Source organism: Tursiops truncatus, chromosome 3 (assembly GCF_011762595.2).
Source record: "Tursiops truncatus isolate mTurTru1 chromosome 3, mTurTru1.mat.Y, whole genome shotgun sequence".
NCBI lineage: Eukaryota > Metazoa > Chordata > Mammalia > Artiodactyla > Delphinidae > Tursiops > Tursiops truncatus.
The window spans coordinates 125,472,954-125,487,258 of record NC_047036.1 but is presented as its reverse complement, the minus strand read 5'-3'; the positions used below and the strand labels follow the sequence as shown (position 1 = coordinate 125,487,258).

General features: G+C 43.5%; 1 long non-coding RNA gene across 1 annotated transcript; it reads right to left on the bottom strand.

The window, feature by feature from the left end:
- Window positions 1-6,192: 6,192 nt before the first annotated feature.
- On the bottom strand, window positions 6,193-13,555 carry LOC117311641 (uncharacterized). The gene is made up of 3 exons (XR_012330489.1): window positions 12,912-13,555; window positions 10,134-10,283; window positions 6,193-8,589 (listed from the first exon to the last, which is right to left on the bottom strand). It is a non-coding gene; the product is annotated as an uncharacterized lncRNA (long non-coding RNA).
- Window positions 13,556-14,305: the final 750 nt, after the last annotated feature.

The following is a 14,305-nucleotide window of genomic DNA, read 5'->3' as shown; positions in this document are numbered from 1 at the left end:
GGCACATGCTGTGTCTCCAGTGCCTGGCATATAGTAGGTTCTTAATAAATAATGTGTTAACTAAAAATCACAGAGGATTTTGATCCCCCATTACCACCACCACACATTGTGTAGATAAGGAAACTGCCCAGAGTCAAGGGTGCACATGGAGTGAGTGCCAGAGCCAGAACCAGGACTCGGGTCTCCTGACGCCAACCTTGAACTCTCATCATCATGCCCTGCTGTTTGCCAGGCAGGAGATGAGGGCACCGCCTGGGTAAAGGCAGGAAGGCGGGAAGATTTAGCCCTGTTTTATTGGGCCCTCCTGCCTCCTTCTCTCCTCCCACCCTGAACTCACAAGGCCTGACCCACCCTGCCTGCCCTACCTGGGCTCCCTCCCAGCCAGAGGAGGAAACAGGGAGGGTCCACAGTACACCTGCTCAGACTTGAACACCAGGGCAAGAGCTTCCTTCTTCTCCAGCCTGAGGTTCCCAGAACCGCAGGGCATGATTTCACTCTTTGGGCTTTAGACCAGTGAGCTTTTAAGGGACAATGAATCCCAAGAGAAAGCCTAGGACTTCCCCGGCGGTCCAGTGGTTACGACTCTACTCTTCCAATGCAACAGACGCGGGTTCGATCCCTGGTCAGGGAACGAAGTTCCCACGTGGCACGCAGCCAAAAAAAAAAACAAAAAAACGAGAGAGAAATCCTATGTGTAACCTTGGAGCACTAACCTGGTAGTCAGTAGTCCCAGGTTCTGGTCCAGCCCACCACATCTCATTCCAATATTGGGCAACTCAGGGAGTTAAGAGCATGGGCCCTCTAGTCAGATTGCCTGGTTTTGAACGCCTGCAAGTCATTTGGTCTCAGGCCTTGGTTTCCTCATCTACACAAATGGGGATCATAGAATTACTTACTTCAGGACTTCCCTGGTGGTACAGTGGTTAAGAATCCGCCTGCCACAAAAAAAAAAAGAATCTACCTGCGAATGCAGGGGACACGGGTTCAAGCCCTGGTCGGGGAAGATCCCACATGCCGCAGAGCAACTAGGCCCGTGTGCCACAACTACTGAGCCTGCGCTCTAGAGCCCGCGAGCCACAACTACTGAGCCCGTGTGCCACAACTGCTAAAGCCCGCACGCCTAGAGCCCATGCTCCACAACAAGAGGAGCCAACGCAATGAGAAGCACCGCAACGAAGAGTAGCCCCTGCTCACCACAACTAGAGAAAGCCCGCACACAGCAACGAAGACCCAATGCAGCCATAAATAAATAAATAAATACTTTTTTTAAAAAAAGAATTACTTCATAGGGATGTTATGATGATCAAGGAGATGACATATGGAAAGTGTTTGGCACAGTACCTGACTTCATGGGGAAAATGCTAACCTCTCTGGTTTTCTGTTTCCTCATCTGTAAAAATGGGGATAAAATATTTGTCTCTCGGAGGCCCTGGCCAATGTTACTTTCCTTTCCTCCAGCGCTTACAGGTTGCTGGCTACCTTGAACTCCAATAGGTCTGGATTTGAATCCTGGTGCTCACTAACTCTGTGCCCTTGGTTGTTTACTTAACCTCTCTGAGCCTCAGTTTCCTCCAGGTAGGGATCTTGTGAGGATTGAATGAAACAATGTGTGTAAAATAAATTGCCTAGCCCTGCACCTGGCAAAGAGGAAGTGCTAATTCTCACGCTCATCATCGTCACCACCATCACCAGTGTCATCAGCATTAGCACTAAGGATGTGAGCTCTCCTAAGGCCCCGCTTTTCTGCTGTTGCGCATAGACACCAGAGTCAGAGCCCCACAGGACTCTGTTTCCAAGAAGTGTCCCTACCAGATCCAGCCTGGCCTCTGATTGGTGTTGTGCCCCTTATAACCCAGGGACCATTCTTGGAGGGTCCCCAAGGCCAGCCATCTCTAGCCTTGGCCTGGCAGAGCTGCAGTGCCAGACAGGGCCTCCCAGGGAAGCCCTCAACGCTCGCCCAATGGCTTTTGTCTTTAAAACCCTGATGTTGATAGAAAACCCACAAATTGCCCAGCTTCAGGGCGTTTCTTACTAACCCCTGTGTCCTCAGAACGGGCTTCTGGCTGGCAAGAAACTCAGGTGAAAAGGCACCTCACCTGAGATATCCAGCTTCTTTTACAAAAACACCTTATCCCAGGAATTCCTTTATCAAGGGCCAACCACAGAGTCAACCTCATCACCTTCTCTGATCCTTAAAAGCCCTCAAGAAACCTAACAGGCTAGATGATCTTGTGCAGTTAGCTTCACGTATCTGAGGCTGCTTCCCTACCTGTAAAAACAAAAGGGTCCGGCTAAACCAACCTCTACTGAACACTCCAGCCCAGATATCCTGGCAGTTTATAGGTATCAACCTAAACTTAACAGCTTTTCTGTACTGTGCATGTGCCAGACACCTGAGTTTATATCATGTCAGATTGTCTTCAGCAACCCTGAGTAGTCGGCAGTGTGATATCCATTTTATGACTGAGGAAACAAAAAAGCTTAAAAGGGGTTAAAGTGATTAGCCCAAGACCAAGCAGTTAGAGACACAGCTGAGATCTGAAGCCAGATCTGTGCATGGTCTAAGCCACAGATGCTTGAAAGGGATTGAGGAAAACCTCACACCAGCAACCCCTCCCGGGAAGCTGGAATGGTGGCACATTTCCTATTTTATGACTTTCAGGTGAAGGGCAATAATCATGCCAAACTTGGACTTCAAGTGCCTCAACTCCTATCTCCTCTGCCTTTTATTGGCCTTGCCTCTCCCAAGATTAGTGAAAGTTTGCCCTGCCCATACCCTGGGCAAAGCCCAGACCGCCCCAGGCTCCATGGAAATGGCTACAGCAAAGTGAACCTATTTGACTTGAATATTTTAGTCACTACCAACAAATCCTCAAAAGTAAAAAACATCAGTGTTTTCTATCTTCTGATAATAGGAGAATGCTTTACTCAGATATTACAGCCATGATTCTCAAACTCTGGAGTCATGTCAGTCACCTGGGCCCCGTCAGCAGAGATTACAATTCAATAGGTCTATGGTGGGCCCAGGCATCTGCATTTCATAGGCTCCCCTAAATGACTCTGCTGCAGGAAACTACCCATCATTCAATAGATGTTTAATGAGCACCTACTATGTGCCAGCCAGTGTGATCAGTGAACACAACAGCTGCCACCCCTGCCCACATTCTATTCAACACAACTGCTTAGTGAATTTTTGTCGAGTGAATGGGGGAGATAGGACATGGGTCTTGGTAATCACTGAGGTTTCCTGCCAGCTGCCCATAACTCTGATTCTCTGACCCAGACCAGGGAGTCAGACACACACCTATTTCCCACCTATTTCTCCAGTCCCAGGAGGCAAGGACTCAAGCCAAGAGGAACTAAAAAGTTACCTGGTTTATATTGTTAATTTAGAAAGCCAGCTCCATCTTCTATTGAATTGTAGAACTTGAGAACCGTGGAGGGGCAGTGGAGGGTATGTTATCTACCAGCTTCGCTGTACAGGTAGAAGAACGTGGCGGAGGTCATACAACCCTTCAGGGGCAGAGCCAGGACTAGTAGCCAGAGCTCCAGATTGGGTAGTGCTCAGGTGTCTTCACAGGACAAACTTCTCAGGGCTGAGGCTGTGGAAGACATCATCCAGTTGCGTCAGTCAAGGGTCTCAGAACTGGGGACAGGGGTTTCTGGCCCTTGAAAGTCCATCATAAGCAAGGCACTTGTTTGTGTTGCCCTCTTCTTCCTGTAGGGCTGACTTATAAACTCACCAATACCTTTGGGAGATACTTACCAGATCACTTTCTCTTTGACACACTACAAATGATGAAAGGGTTTCCAAATCAGCCAGTGAGGACAGTAAACAGCTGTGAAGTCAGCTATGACTGTTTTGCAGTTTTGAAAGGACAGATTTTCATTCACCCTCTTCTGCCTTGTTAATGACTGTGCACAAGTATGGGAATCATGAAGCGGGGTAGGAAGAGAAACACCTGCTTTTTCCCCATCTGCCCGCAGATCAAAATGATCCCAGACATGTGTGACAGATAAATGGGCCCTCCTTATGCCCATTTGACAGATGGAGAAACAAAGGCCCAGAGATGTGAATTATTCTTTTTTTTTTACAGAGATGTAAATTCTACCAGGTTATTATATATATATATAAATATCTACCTATATATCTATATCTATCTATACGTAGATCAACCTATCTGTCCCACCTGACCTAGAATTTTGTGTGGATCAAGTTCACTTACAAAGGACTTTGAATTTTACATTCACAATCCTAAATCATCAGTAATGCTCCTTTGGAAATTTATCCTAAGGGTCTGATTCAAAAGCTGGGACCACTACAGCATGATGTTTATGTGGATAGATAAATAGATAGATAGATTCAACAAATATTTTTAGAACCTGCTGGGTGCTACAGACCTGTGCTACAGGCCCACAAATGGTAACCATAATACAATCTTTGCTCTTGCGTAACTCACAGCTCTGATCTCCACAACATGCAGGGGAGAGACTAGTCAACCTGCAGCTTGCTAGGGAGGGTGTAATAAGTTCCTTAATGGAGGAAGTTGCGGGGCTGAAAACTGGGTGGGGCTGGGAGAAGAGTCCAGGGGAGAGGCGGGATCTGAGCCAAGACAATGAAAGTAGTAGGAGGGATATGGAAGAGTGGGTGGACTGAAGCCATATTTTAGAGGAGGGATCAATAGTCTTTGGCCATAGGTAAGAAATGGTGGGGGAATTACAGGGAATGGTCAGGACACCCAGGTTCTGGCTTCACTGGATGATTGGTCTTAGAAGAGAGGCAGCTCAGAAGGAAGTCTCCTAAGGAGTATTTTCAGATGACTGTGGGATGTTCAAGGGGAAACATACAAGGGGGGCACATTGATGCCAAGCAAAAAATTGGAAAGAACCTCAACATCTAGTAAGACAGTTCAATTCCACACCTAGTTACAGACAGTAGACAAAAGCTCACACATGTGTGCAGAGAACTGTGTCCAAGGATGTTCAATGCAGTATTGTTAATTATGGTAAAAATAAAGGTTACAGGAAAAATGAACTGTAGGGTGAGATCACACAATGGAATATTAGATACTTGTGAAAGTCAATAACAGCTGCATGAATCCACAAAGATAAATCACAAAAGCAATAAGTGAGATCAACAAGCAGCCTAAGGATACACACAGTATTATGCCACTTACGCAATATTTTAAAATATGCAAAATAACACTCCATAACGCTGGTCAATGCATGTATATGAAGTAAAAGCATAAACACGGGACAGCAAAGACACAGATCATTTTAGGAAAGGAGAGGAGAGAGGGATCCAGGGCTGGCTTCGTGGTGTGTGAAGCGTGCACCTCATGCGTGCAGTCACACTGGCCCTGGTCATGCTCTGCTGTTGCCATCTTGAAATTCATAATGATTTTTGAATAAGGGTTCCCACATTTCATTTTGCACCAGACCCTGCAAGTTATGTAGTTTGTCCTGGCGGGATTAGAGTACATTGTACGTGAGAGAGCTCCAATTGTACCTGTGATTTTTTTTTTTTAATCTCAAAAAAAAATTTTTTTTAATTCATTTAGGTATTTATTTTTGGCTGTGTTGGGTCTTCGTTGCTGCACGGAGGCTTTTTCTAGTTGTGGAGAGTGGGGGGCTATTCTTTGCTGCGGTGTGCAGGCTTCTCATTGCAGTGGCTTCTCTTGCTGCTGAGCATGGGCTCTAGGCGTGTGGGCTTCAGTAGTTGTGGCACATGGGCCCAGTAGTTGTGGCTCATGGGCTCTAGAGCGCAGGCTCAGTAGTTGTGGTGCACAGGCTTAGTTGCTCCGCCGCATGTGGGATCTTCCCGGACCAGGGCTCGAACCCATGTCCCCTGCATTGGCAGGTGGATTCTCAACCACTGCGCTACCAGGGAAGCCCTCGAAAATGTTTTTAAAGTATCAGTATTTGTTAAATCTATGTAGTGTATTGTTCCCTGTGCTTTTTTGTATGTTTGAAATATTTTATAATACAAAAACAATGAAGATGTAGTTATATAAATAGTGGTTTATTTACTTGAAATACACTGCAGAAGGTAGAAATCTATATGGAAAATGTACAGGAAAACATGTATAACATTAAGTGAAACAGAATTATAAAAATGTTTGTAAAGTGATTATAGCTATATGCATAAATGTACATGTAAAGTGTGTATGTTAGAGTGACATAAGGAGTGTAAACAAATGAAACGTGATTAGGAAGGCAGAAATAATTTCTTTTAATATTTTCATTTGTGTTGTTACAATTTTGTTTTTACAATCAATGAAATAAAATGTAACTTGCTGTCGAGCTCCTCTGATAAACTATGTTGCTGAGTGCTGTGTTATTTAAGTAACAAATATGCATTGTAGCAGGGATATTTCAGAGACTCAAGATCTCAACATAAAGGAGTAGCTATGATGGAACTTTTGGGAAGCCTCCCTAAAATGAGGCCTGAACTGGAAGTCAGGTTGGAGTCCCACTCTGGCACTGAACTCACATTTGGACAAATCTCTTCTCCAACCTAACACTCAAATTCCCAGTCTGCACACCAGTGGGCTTGGACTGGATCAACCACCCCAAACATACCTTGGATGGGTGTCTCCCCGAGACCTCTGCCTTGACGGTGAGATGCTCTGATTCCCTATCCCCTTTGCAGGGGAGATCATCCGGTCCATATGTATTTTGGCAGCAGAGACGGTTGAAGTAAGGATACTGAGAGGAGAATCCAGGTCAGTAGGCGACCCCAGGAGTATTTTACATGGGGTGAAATCTCCTTGGCTCCTGGAGCAGCCAGAATGGCAGAATCCCAGGGAAAGGGCATGGCCTTACCGGCAGGGCAAGGCATAGAGGGCACAGCATGGCATCATGGGCACAGCATCACGGGAGCCGCAGAGCATCCTGGGTACAGCATGATGGGTGCAACCCTGCTCTCTTCAGCTTCCCTGAGAAAACTGACAGACAACTCAAAAGAAGAAAAATTGGTTGAAAGGGAATATTCCACCTTCTGTCAGAGTTATTTTATTATTTTTTCATTATAAATTATTTTAACTTACAAATGACATAATTATTTTATCCTTGTATATTAAAAAAAATAAACAATACAAATAAAGGACAAGGTTCTGTTACCAACCCACCCAACACCACTCCCTCCCCACAGGTGCCCACTGTTTGTATTTCATGAATGGCCTTTCAGAAAAGAAAAAAAAAAAAAAAAGGGTATTTTTCTTTGTTTTATATACTCATTATAAGACCTAGAAACCCTCAAAGTTTCATTGAGACTTTTAAACAAAAACAGAATCCTACTATAATAATTACTATTTTGTAATTTCCTTCTCAATGTGTCTTGGAGGTCTTTCCATATCAGTACATATAGATCTACCTATTCCTTCAAATTGATGCATGGCTTTCCCCATGGTGAGTGTGCCATGGACTTGATTTGTAACTGTTGGTCCATCATGTTTCTAGACTTATGTTCTCCAGGTTATATGGTCCTGGTTATATCACTAAAGAATATGCAAATTTGGGGTTAGAAAATAATGACAATGGATGCATTCCTTTATTCATTCAATCAACAGAAGGCTGTGGAATGCTTACTTTGAGTATACCCTTCATCTTTTAATACACAATCAAGCCAGATATGCATAGTTTAGAAAATAACATCAGTCAAGTTGCTACATTGTTTGAAATTCATTCATCATTCCTTCATGAGCAAACTACTTTGTGCCACGTATTCTGCTAAACTTTGTGGGACTATACAGTATTAGTTGTGATTGCTTTGGTTGCAAATAACAAAAAACCCTACTTAAACTGCCTTTAACAGGTAATGTATTGGCTTCCATAATTAACACATTTAAAGGAGGAATGTTGCCAGGAAGATGTGGAAGTTCATTTCTCAGCTCTCTTTTCCTCTGTGTCTGCTTCATTCTAAGACAGGTTCTCTCCCGGTGATGGCAAGGTGGTATGCTCCAGGCCCAAACCCAATCCTCTTAGCAAGTCCAGCAAAGGAACTGTCCCAGTTGTCCAGCAAAAGACTAGGATTCACTCTGATTATATCAGTTTGGCTCAAATGCCCATCACTAAGCCAATCCCTGCTCTGATTGGTCAGTACTGGGTTACATGCCCACCTCTGAATCCAGGAGTCAAGCTGTTTCATGCAACCCCCCCAAAGCCCAAACCAAGGTTTCTTAACAAGACACCATTAATTTGAATGGAAAATAATTACATCCTTTTTACTAACTTCAAACTGAAATTTAGCATTTCCTTCTATTATGAATGTAGCAAACAAAGCACAGCGGTATTAAAAGTTTCCATAACTTTGGCACCAATAGAAATCACAGATATTTCATATCATATCACAGAATATCATTTGTGTTCATCACTATTTTGAAATTACAGTAGCTATTAGACCAACTAGATCTTGTGTGTTAATAAAAAATATATATTGGGCTTCCCTGGTGGCGCAGCGGTTGAGAGTCTGCCTGCCGATGCAGGGGACACAGGTTCGTGCCCCGGTCTGGGAAGATCCCACATGCCGTGGAGCGGCTGGGCCCGTGAGCCATGGCTGCTGAGCCTGCGTGTCCGGAGACTGTTGCTCTGCAACGGGAGAGGCCACAACAGTGAGAGGCCCGCGTACCGCAAAAAAAAAAAAAAAAAAAAAAAAAATATATATATATATATGTGTATATATATATATTATTATATCAAAATTTCTTTTTCTTACCATTTGATAACTATTTCAATATAATTGACTTCTTTTAAATCATTTGTAGTTGATATTAAGCATTTAAAAACATCAATCTGAGGAGGGGTCCATAGGCTTTTACAGACTGTCAGGGGGTCCATAGCACACAAAAAAGGTCTAGATATAGTATGGGGGAGGGGTATCTCCCTAAAAGGAAATCAGGTGCCTTTGCCAGAGAAAGATGAAAAGGTGCTGAGTAGGCAGAAACAACTGATGTCCACACCAAAGGGATACAGAGATGAATCAGATGTGAGCCTGCCTCTAAGCCAGTTAGACAAGGTGTCGGCACTTCCACCGCAGGGGGCACAGGTTCCACCCCTGGTTGGGGAACTAACATCCCGCATACCACAAGGCCAAAAAAAAGAAAAAGCAGTACACCTAAGGACTTAACCACAGAATTAAATATCATAATGAAAAGAGGTGTATAAAGATGTCGCTCATTCTCGAAGGATTCCCATCATCAAAAACAATGAAAGACAATGGTGATACATGAAATTAAATGTAAGCATAGAAGTTAGTGGGACCATTTTTTTAAAATATGCAATGATAATTCTTAAGAATATTTTGTTCCATAAACCAGGATTAGTAATACTTCTCTGTGACACTCTCCAACCCTTTTAGAATTATCTTGAGGACCATTTAAGACAAAGATGTGAGAGTATTTTAAAACCCTCTAGTAGAATAATTACTGTTGGGACTCTTTACAGTTTATAGAGCATGGTCCTACTCATGAGCTCCATTCCACTCCTTGTGATGAGTAATCTCCTGCCTCAGGGCCTTTGCACTTGCTGTTCCCTTAACCAGGAGTGCTCTTCCCTCAGCTCCCCTTGTGTTTTGTTCTCATTCTTCAGCCCTTAGCCCAAATCTCACCTTGTCAGGGAGGCCCTCCCTGACTATCTGATCTAAATTAAATCTCTGAAATTATCTTGCTTGTTTACTTATAAGACAAGCAAGGCAGGAGAGCAGGAATAGTGTCTTGTTACCCACAGTGTCCCCCAGAATCTAGGACAGTTCCTCCCACATGGAAGGATGCTATTAAATGAGGAGTGATCGACATCTCTGTGAAATTGGTAGCCAGGCCTGTGGTACGGAGGAGGAAGCTGAGGCTCAGGGAGGAGAAATGACTTATTCAAGTTTCTGTGGCAGGTATGGTAAGCACATAATTAATTATCCAGCCTGGAAGGTTTTTACCCTGGACACATGCTAAGCTGACAGGACACGGGATAGCAGGTGTAAACTGAAACAGCAAACAAATACACCTGGTCACACTTCAGAAGGGGGACTAAACCCTGGGAAGTGTAAGCCATGTTCTTTCTGCTAAATCTGAAGTTCTGTGAAAAGTCAAGGTCAGCAAATTACTTTCCCCACATGCCTCTGCCCCACAGGGAACACTAACCTATGCAGCTCAGGAGCAGCTGATCATCACGAATCTGCTGACTTTATTGTCCCCCAGAAGTCCTGAGAAGGTTCTCACAGCAGAAGCCAAGATTTCTTCTGTGGAAGTAGGTGCGACGGTAGAATGAACAAAATTAAACCTGGATTTCCTCTGTGAAGAGAAGGAGGAGAAGCTCATGAGATCACTTTGCTCTGCAGATGCCGACTGCCCTGCATAGAATCCAGCAACATGCCTGCCCTTTGACCAGGTCTCCCTGGCCCTGGGAGTTCACCTTAAAAATGAGCGAAAGGAAGAGAAAAAGCTAGCCAGGCAAAAATATTCACTGAGGTGGACTGGGGGTGGGGAGGCTGGGTTTGGAGCGTAGAGTCAGGCAGGCCTGGGTTTGAAGCCCTGCTCTACCACTATCAAAAGAGTGGCCAACAGTGCCGCCCAACCCCTGTGCATGCTGTTCCTCCAGCATCAAGGATGGGGTCTGGCTCTTCCCCTTGATTTCGGACTAGCCTTGTGACTTGATTTGACCAAGAGAATGCAGCAGAGAGGGTGCTATGCCAGTACCAGGCCTAGGGGTCAGGACAGTGGGAGCTTTTGCTTTCGCTCTCCAGGAAGCCAGCCGCTGTGTAAAGAAGTCCTGTTAACATGCTAGACAGATCACGTAGATAGAAAGAGACCCTGAAAGATGAGAGACCACAAAGACAGAAACCAGCCGACTCACAGCCATTTCAGCCTCCTCTGCTGTGGCACCAGACATCTGAATAAACCCACCTTGGATCCTCTAGCTCCAGTGAAGTTGCCTCAGTCAGTACTGTGTGCAGCAGAGATGACTCACCTCCACCAAGCCCTGACCACATTGCAGAATCATGAATAAACAAATGGTCCTTGTCCCCTTAAGCGATCACATTTGGGGGCAATTTGTTACACAGCAATAGCTACCTGAATTTGGGCAAATTATTAAAATAATGTGAGCCTCTGTTTCTTCATCTGTAAAATGGGATAACTTGAATACTTACCTTATAGGATTGTGGTGATGCTCAAATGTTACATAGCAAACATTTAGTGATTTTGTGGAATATAATATTATATGATAATATGGTATAATTTCCTGCAGGCGTTAAGTTTCTGTAAGTTATTGGAAGGACTCTACTGGGTAGAATAGTATGGAGCCATTAGAATTCATAAGCATAACGTTTGTGAACAACGAACAAATGAAAACTGGTAGTGTATTTGGGTGGTGCGTTTTATTTACAAATGTACCTTTAGGATTTCTTTAGTGTCATTGTCAGCTTCTTAATAATAAATCATTTTAATGCAATTTCCAAATGGGATTAAGTTTTGAAGAAAACATGGAGAAATGAAAACTGTGTATTTGAGTTTTGGTTTTAGTGAAAATGTACTCAAATTTCCTTTAATTCGATCTTCATAAAAAATAAGTTTAGTGCAATTATTAACTAGAAAACTGGTCATTGTGTAATTTATCCAGTGGTATTATGAGCCCAGCAGAGAACTAGGTGTTTGCGTTGCTTTGTTTATTCAACAAATAGCAAGAGCTCAAGGGGAGGGATTTCCATGCTTTGTTCTTTGATGCCTCCCAGCAACTCTATGATGTCAGTGGTGTTATCCGCATTTCACAGATGAGGAAACTGAGACTCAGAGAGGTTAAGTTACTTGCCAAAGTCATTCAGCTTGGAAGTGGCAGAACTGAGATTTGAATTTAGGTCTCTTGAGACTGTCTTCCCATCATCAAAGCTCACTCCTTTGCCCACAGCAGTGCAGACTGCTCCGAACAGAGACTGACCAAGCAAGTTTGTGAGCAGCGAGAGGCAGCACTCTCACAGAACGACAGCATGGAGTCAGGAGACCTGGACTTGAATTCTGGGTCACTATGTGGCCCTTCCCTCTGGACCTTAGTGGCCTCACAGGTTAAATGAGGGATTTGGAAAAATACTTGAAAAATTCTGGAGAACAACCCAAACCGTAATCCCTTGGACCTTAACTTTAACTGATTATAGTTAGTATGTTAGTCCTAAAATTGTGCTACAAATATGCCAATGGTACTCAGTTACTATTCTAAGCAGTATTTGGAGTTTAAGTCCCAAGATTTGGGTTCAAAGACTGGCTCTACTTTTGAGTGACTTCGGGCCAGTTTTCTAGCTCTCTGACTCTCAGTTTCAAGGACAATAACAATCATAACCTCTCTCATTGATCATGTGGACCCAGTGAGGTAAACCCTGTGGAAGAACTGAATGTTATATATATATATATATCTTAAATGAAAGACACCTTAATGAAATATCAAAGTAAAATTCCATAGTATATACAATCAGCATCAATCTATCTGTTTTGATGTTTTCTAATCATTTAGCAATTCTTTGATAGGTAGATATATATATTTTTTTGAATATGTATATACTATATATGTGATATAGATGATATATAATATTCAAAAAATATATTTTTTGAATATGATATATGACTGGCAACATGCCTGCATCTCTGTGATGACAGAGTTAGAGCTAGGGTGGAAGTTGCCCCCAGCTCCCTGCCCTACCTGCCTCAAGTCTTCCACCTGTCATCACACCTGGAGAGTGGTCTTCCCCGTAACCTGGGGTTACCTCTCTTAATGCATTAACACCTTGAGTGAGAACATTTTCTCTATTAAGTATCTGTTTCCCCCCATGAGACCATGAGCAAATCAAGGCCAGGGACTGATTCTTAATTTTAGATACAGCAGCCCTCACAGTAAATGACATAGAGTAAGTAAATAATATTTGTTAAACTGACTTGAACCCATAGAGCTTGGAGATTTCTTTTCTTTTTTTTCTTAATTTAATTTAATTTATTTTTTTGGCTGCGTTAGGTCTTTGTTGCTGCGCACGGGCTTTGTCTAGTTGTGGCGAGCAGGAGCTACTCCTCGTTGCGGTGCACAGGCTTCTCATTGTGGTGGCTTCTCTTGTTGCAGAGCACGGGCTCTAGGCGTGTGGGCTTCAGTAGTTGTGGGACATGGGCCTTAGAGCACACAGGCTTCAGTAGTTGCTGCACGTGGGCTCAGTAGTTGCCCACGTGGGCTCAGTAGTTGCGGCACATAGGCTCTAGGGCACGCAGGCTTCAGTAGTTGTGGTGCACGGGCTTAGCTGCTCCACAGCATGTGGGATCTTCCAGGACAAGGGATCGAACCTGTGTCCCCTTCACTGGGAGGCGGATTCTTAACCACTGCACCACCAAGGAAGACCCGAGCTTGGAGATTTCTAAAAGCAAAAAGTATTGCTTTAAAATTAGATCTATTTTATATGAATAGCAAATAAGCACATGGAAGGATGCTCCATATTATTACCGATCATTAAGGAAACATAAATGACAATCACAATGCAATACCACTACTCCTTTTCTATGATGACTAAAATTTTAAAAACTTGCCATACCAAGCGTTTGTGACCATGTGGAGCAACTGGAACTCTCATACAATATTGACACAAATGCAAAATAATACAAAGGCAAAATGATACCACTTTGGAAAATAGTTTGCCAATGTTTTAAAAAGTTAAACATATACCTTCCACATGACCAAAAAATCTCATTCTAGGTATTTATACAAAAGAAATTAAAGGGCTTCCCTGGTGGTGCAGTGGTTGAGAGCCCTCCTGCCGATGCAGGGGACGCGGGTTTGTGCCCCAGTCTGGGAAGATCCCACATGCCGCGGAGCGGCTGGGCCCGTGAGCCATGGCCGCTGAGCCTGCGTGTCCGGAGCCTGTGCTCCGCAACGGGAGAGGCCGCAACAGTGAGAGTCCCGCGTACCGCAAAAAAAAAAGAAATTAAAAAAAAAATATGTCCACACAGGATGCATAGGTGAATTATCATAGTAGATTTGTTAACAATAGCCAAAAACTAGAAAAAATCCAAATGGCAGGCTGACTAAACTAATTGAATGAATAGACAAATTGTGGTAATAGCTATTCAATGAATACTGTTCTGCAATAAAAAAGAACAAACTCCTGACATACGCGACAACATAGATGAATCTCAAATGCATGGTGCTAAGTGAAATATGCCAGACTCAAAAGACTGAATAGTATATAATTCCATTTAAATGAAATTCTAGAAAAGGCAAAATTATAGTAACAGGAAGTAACGTGCAGAGGTGGGGAGAGCTGATTGACTAAAAAGAGGACAAGCAAACT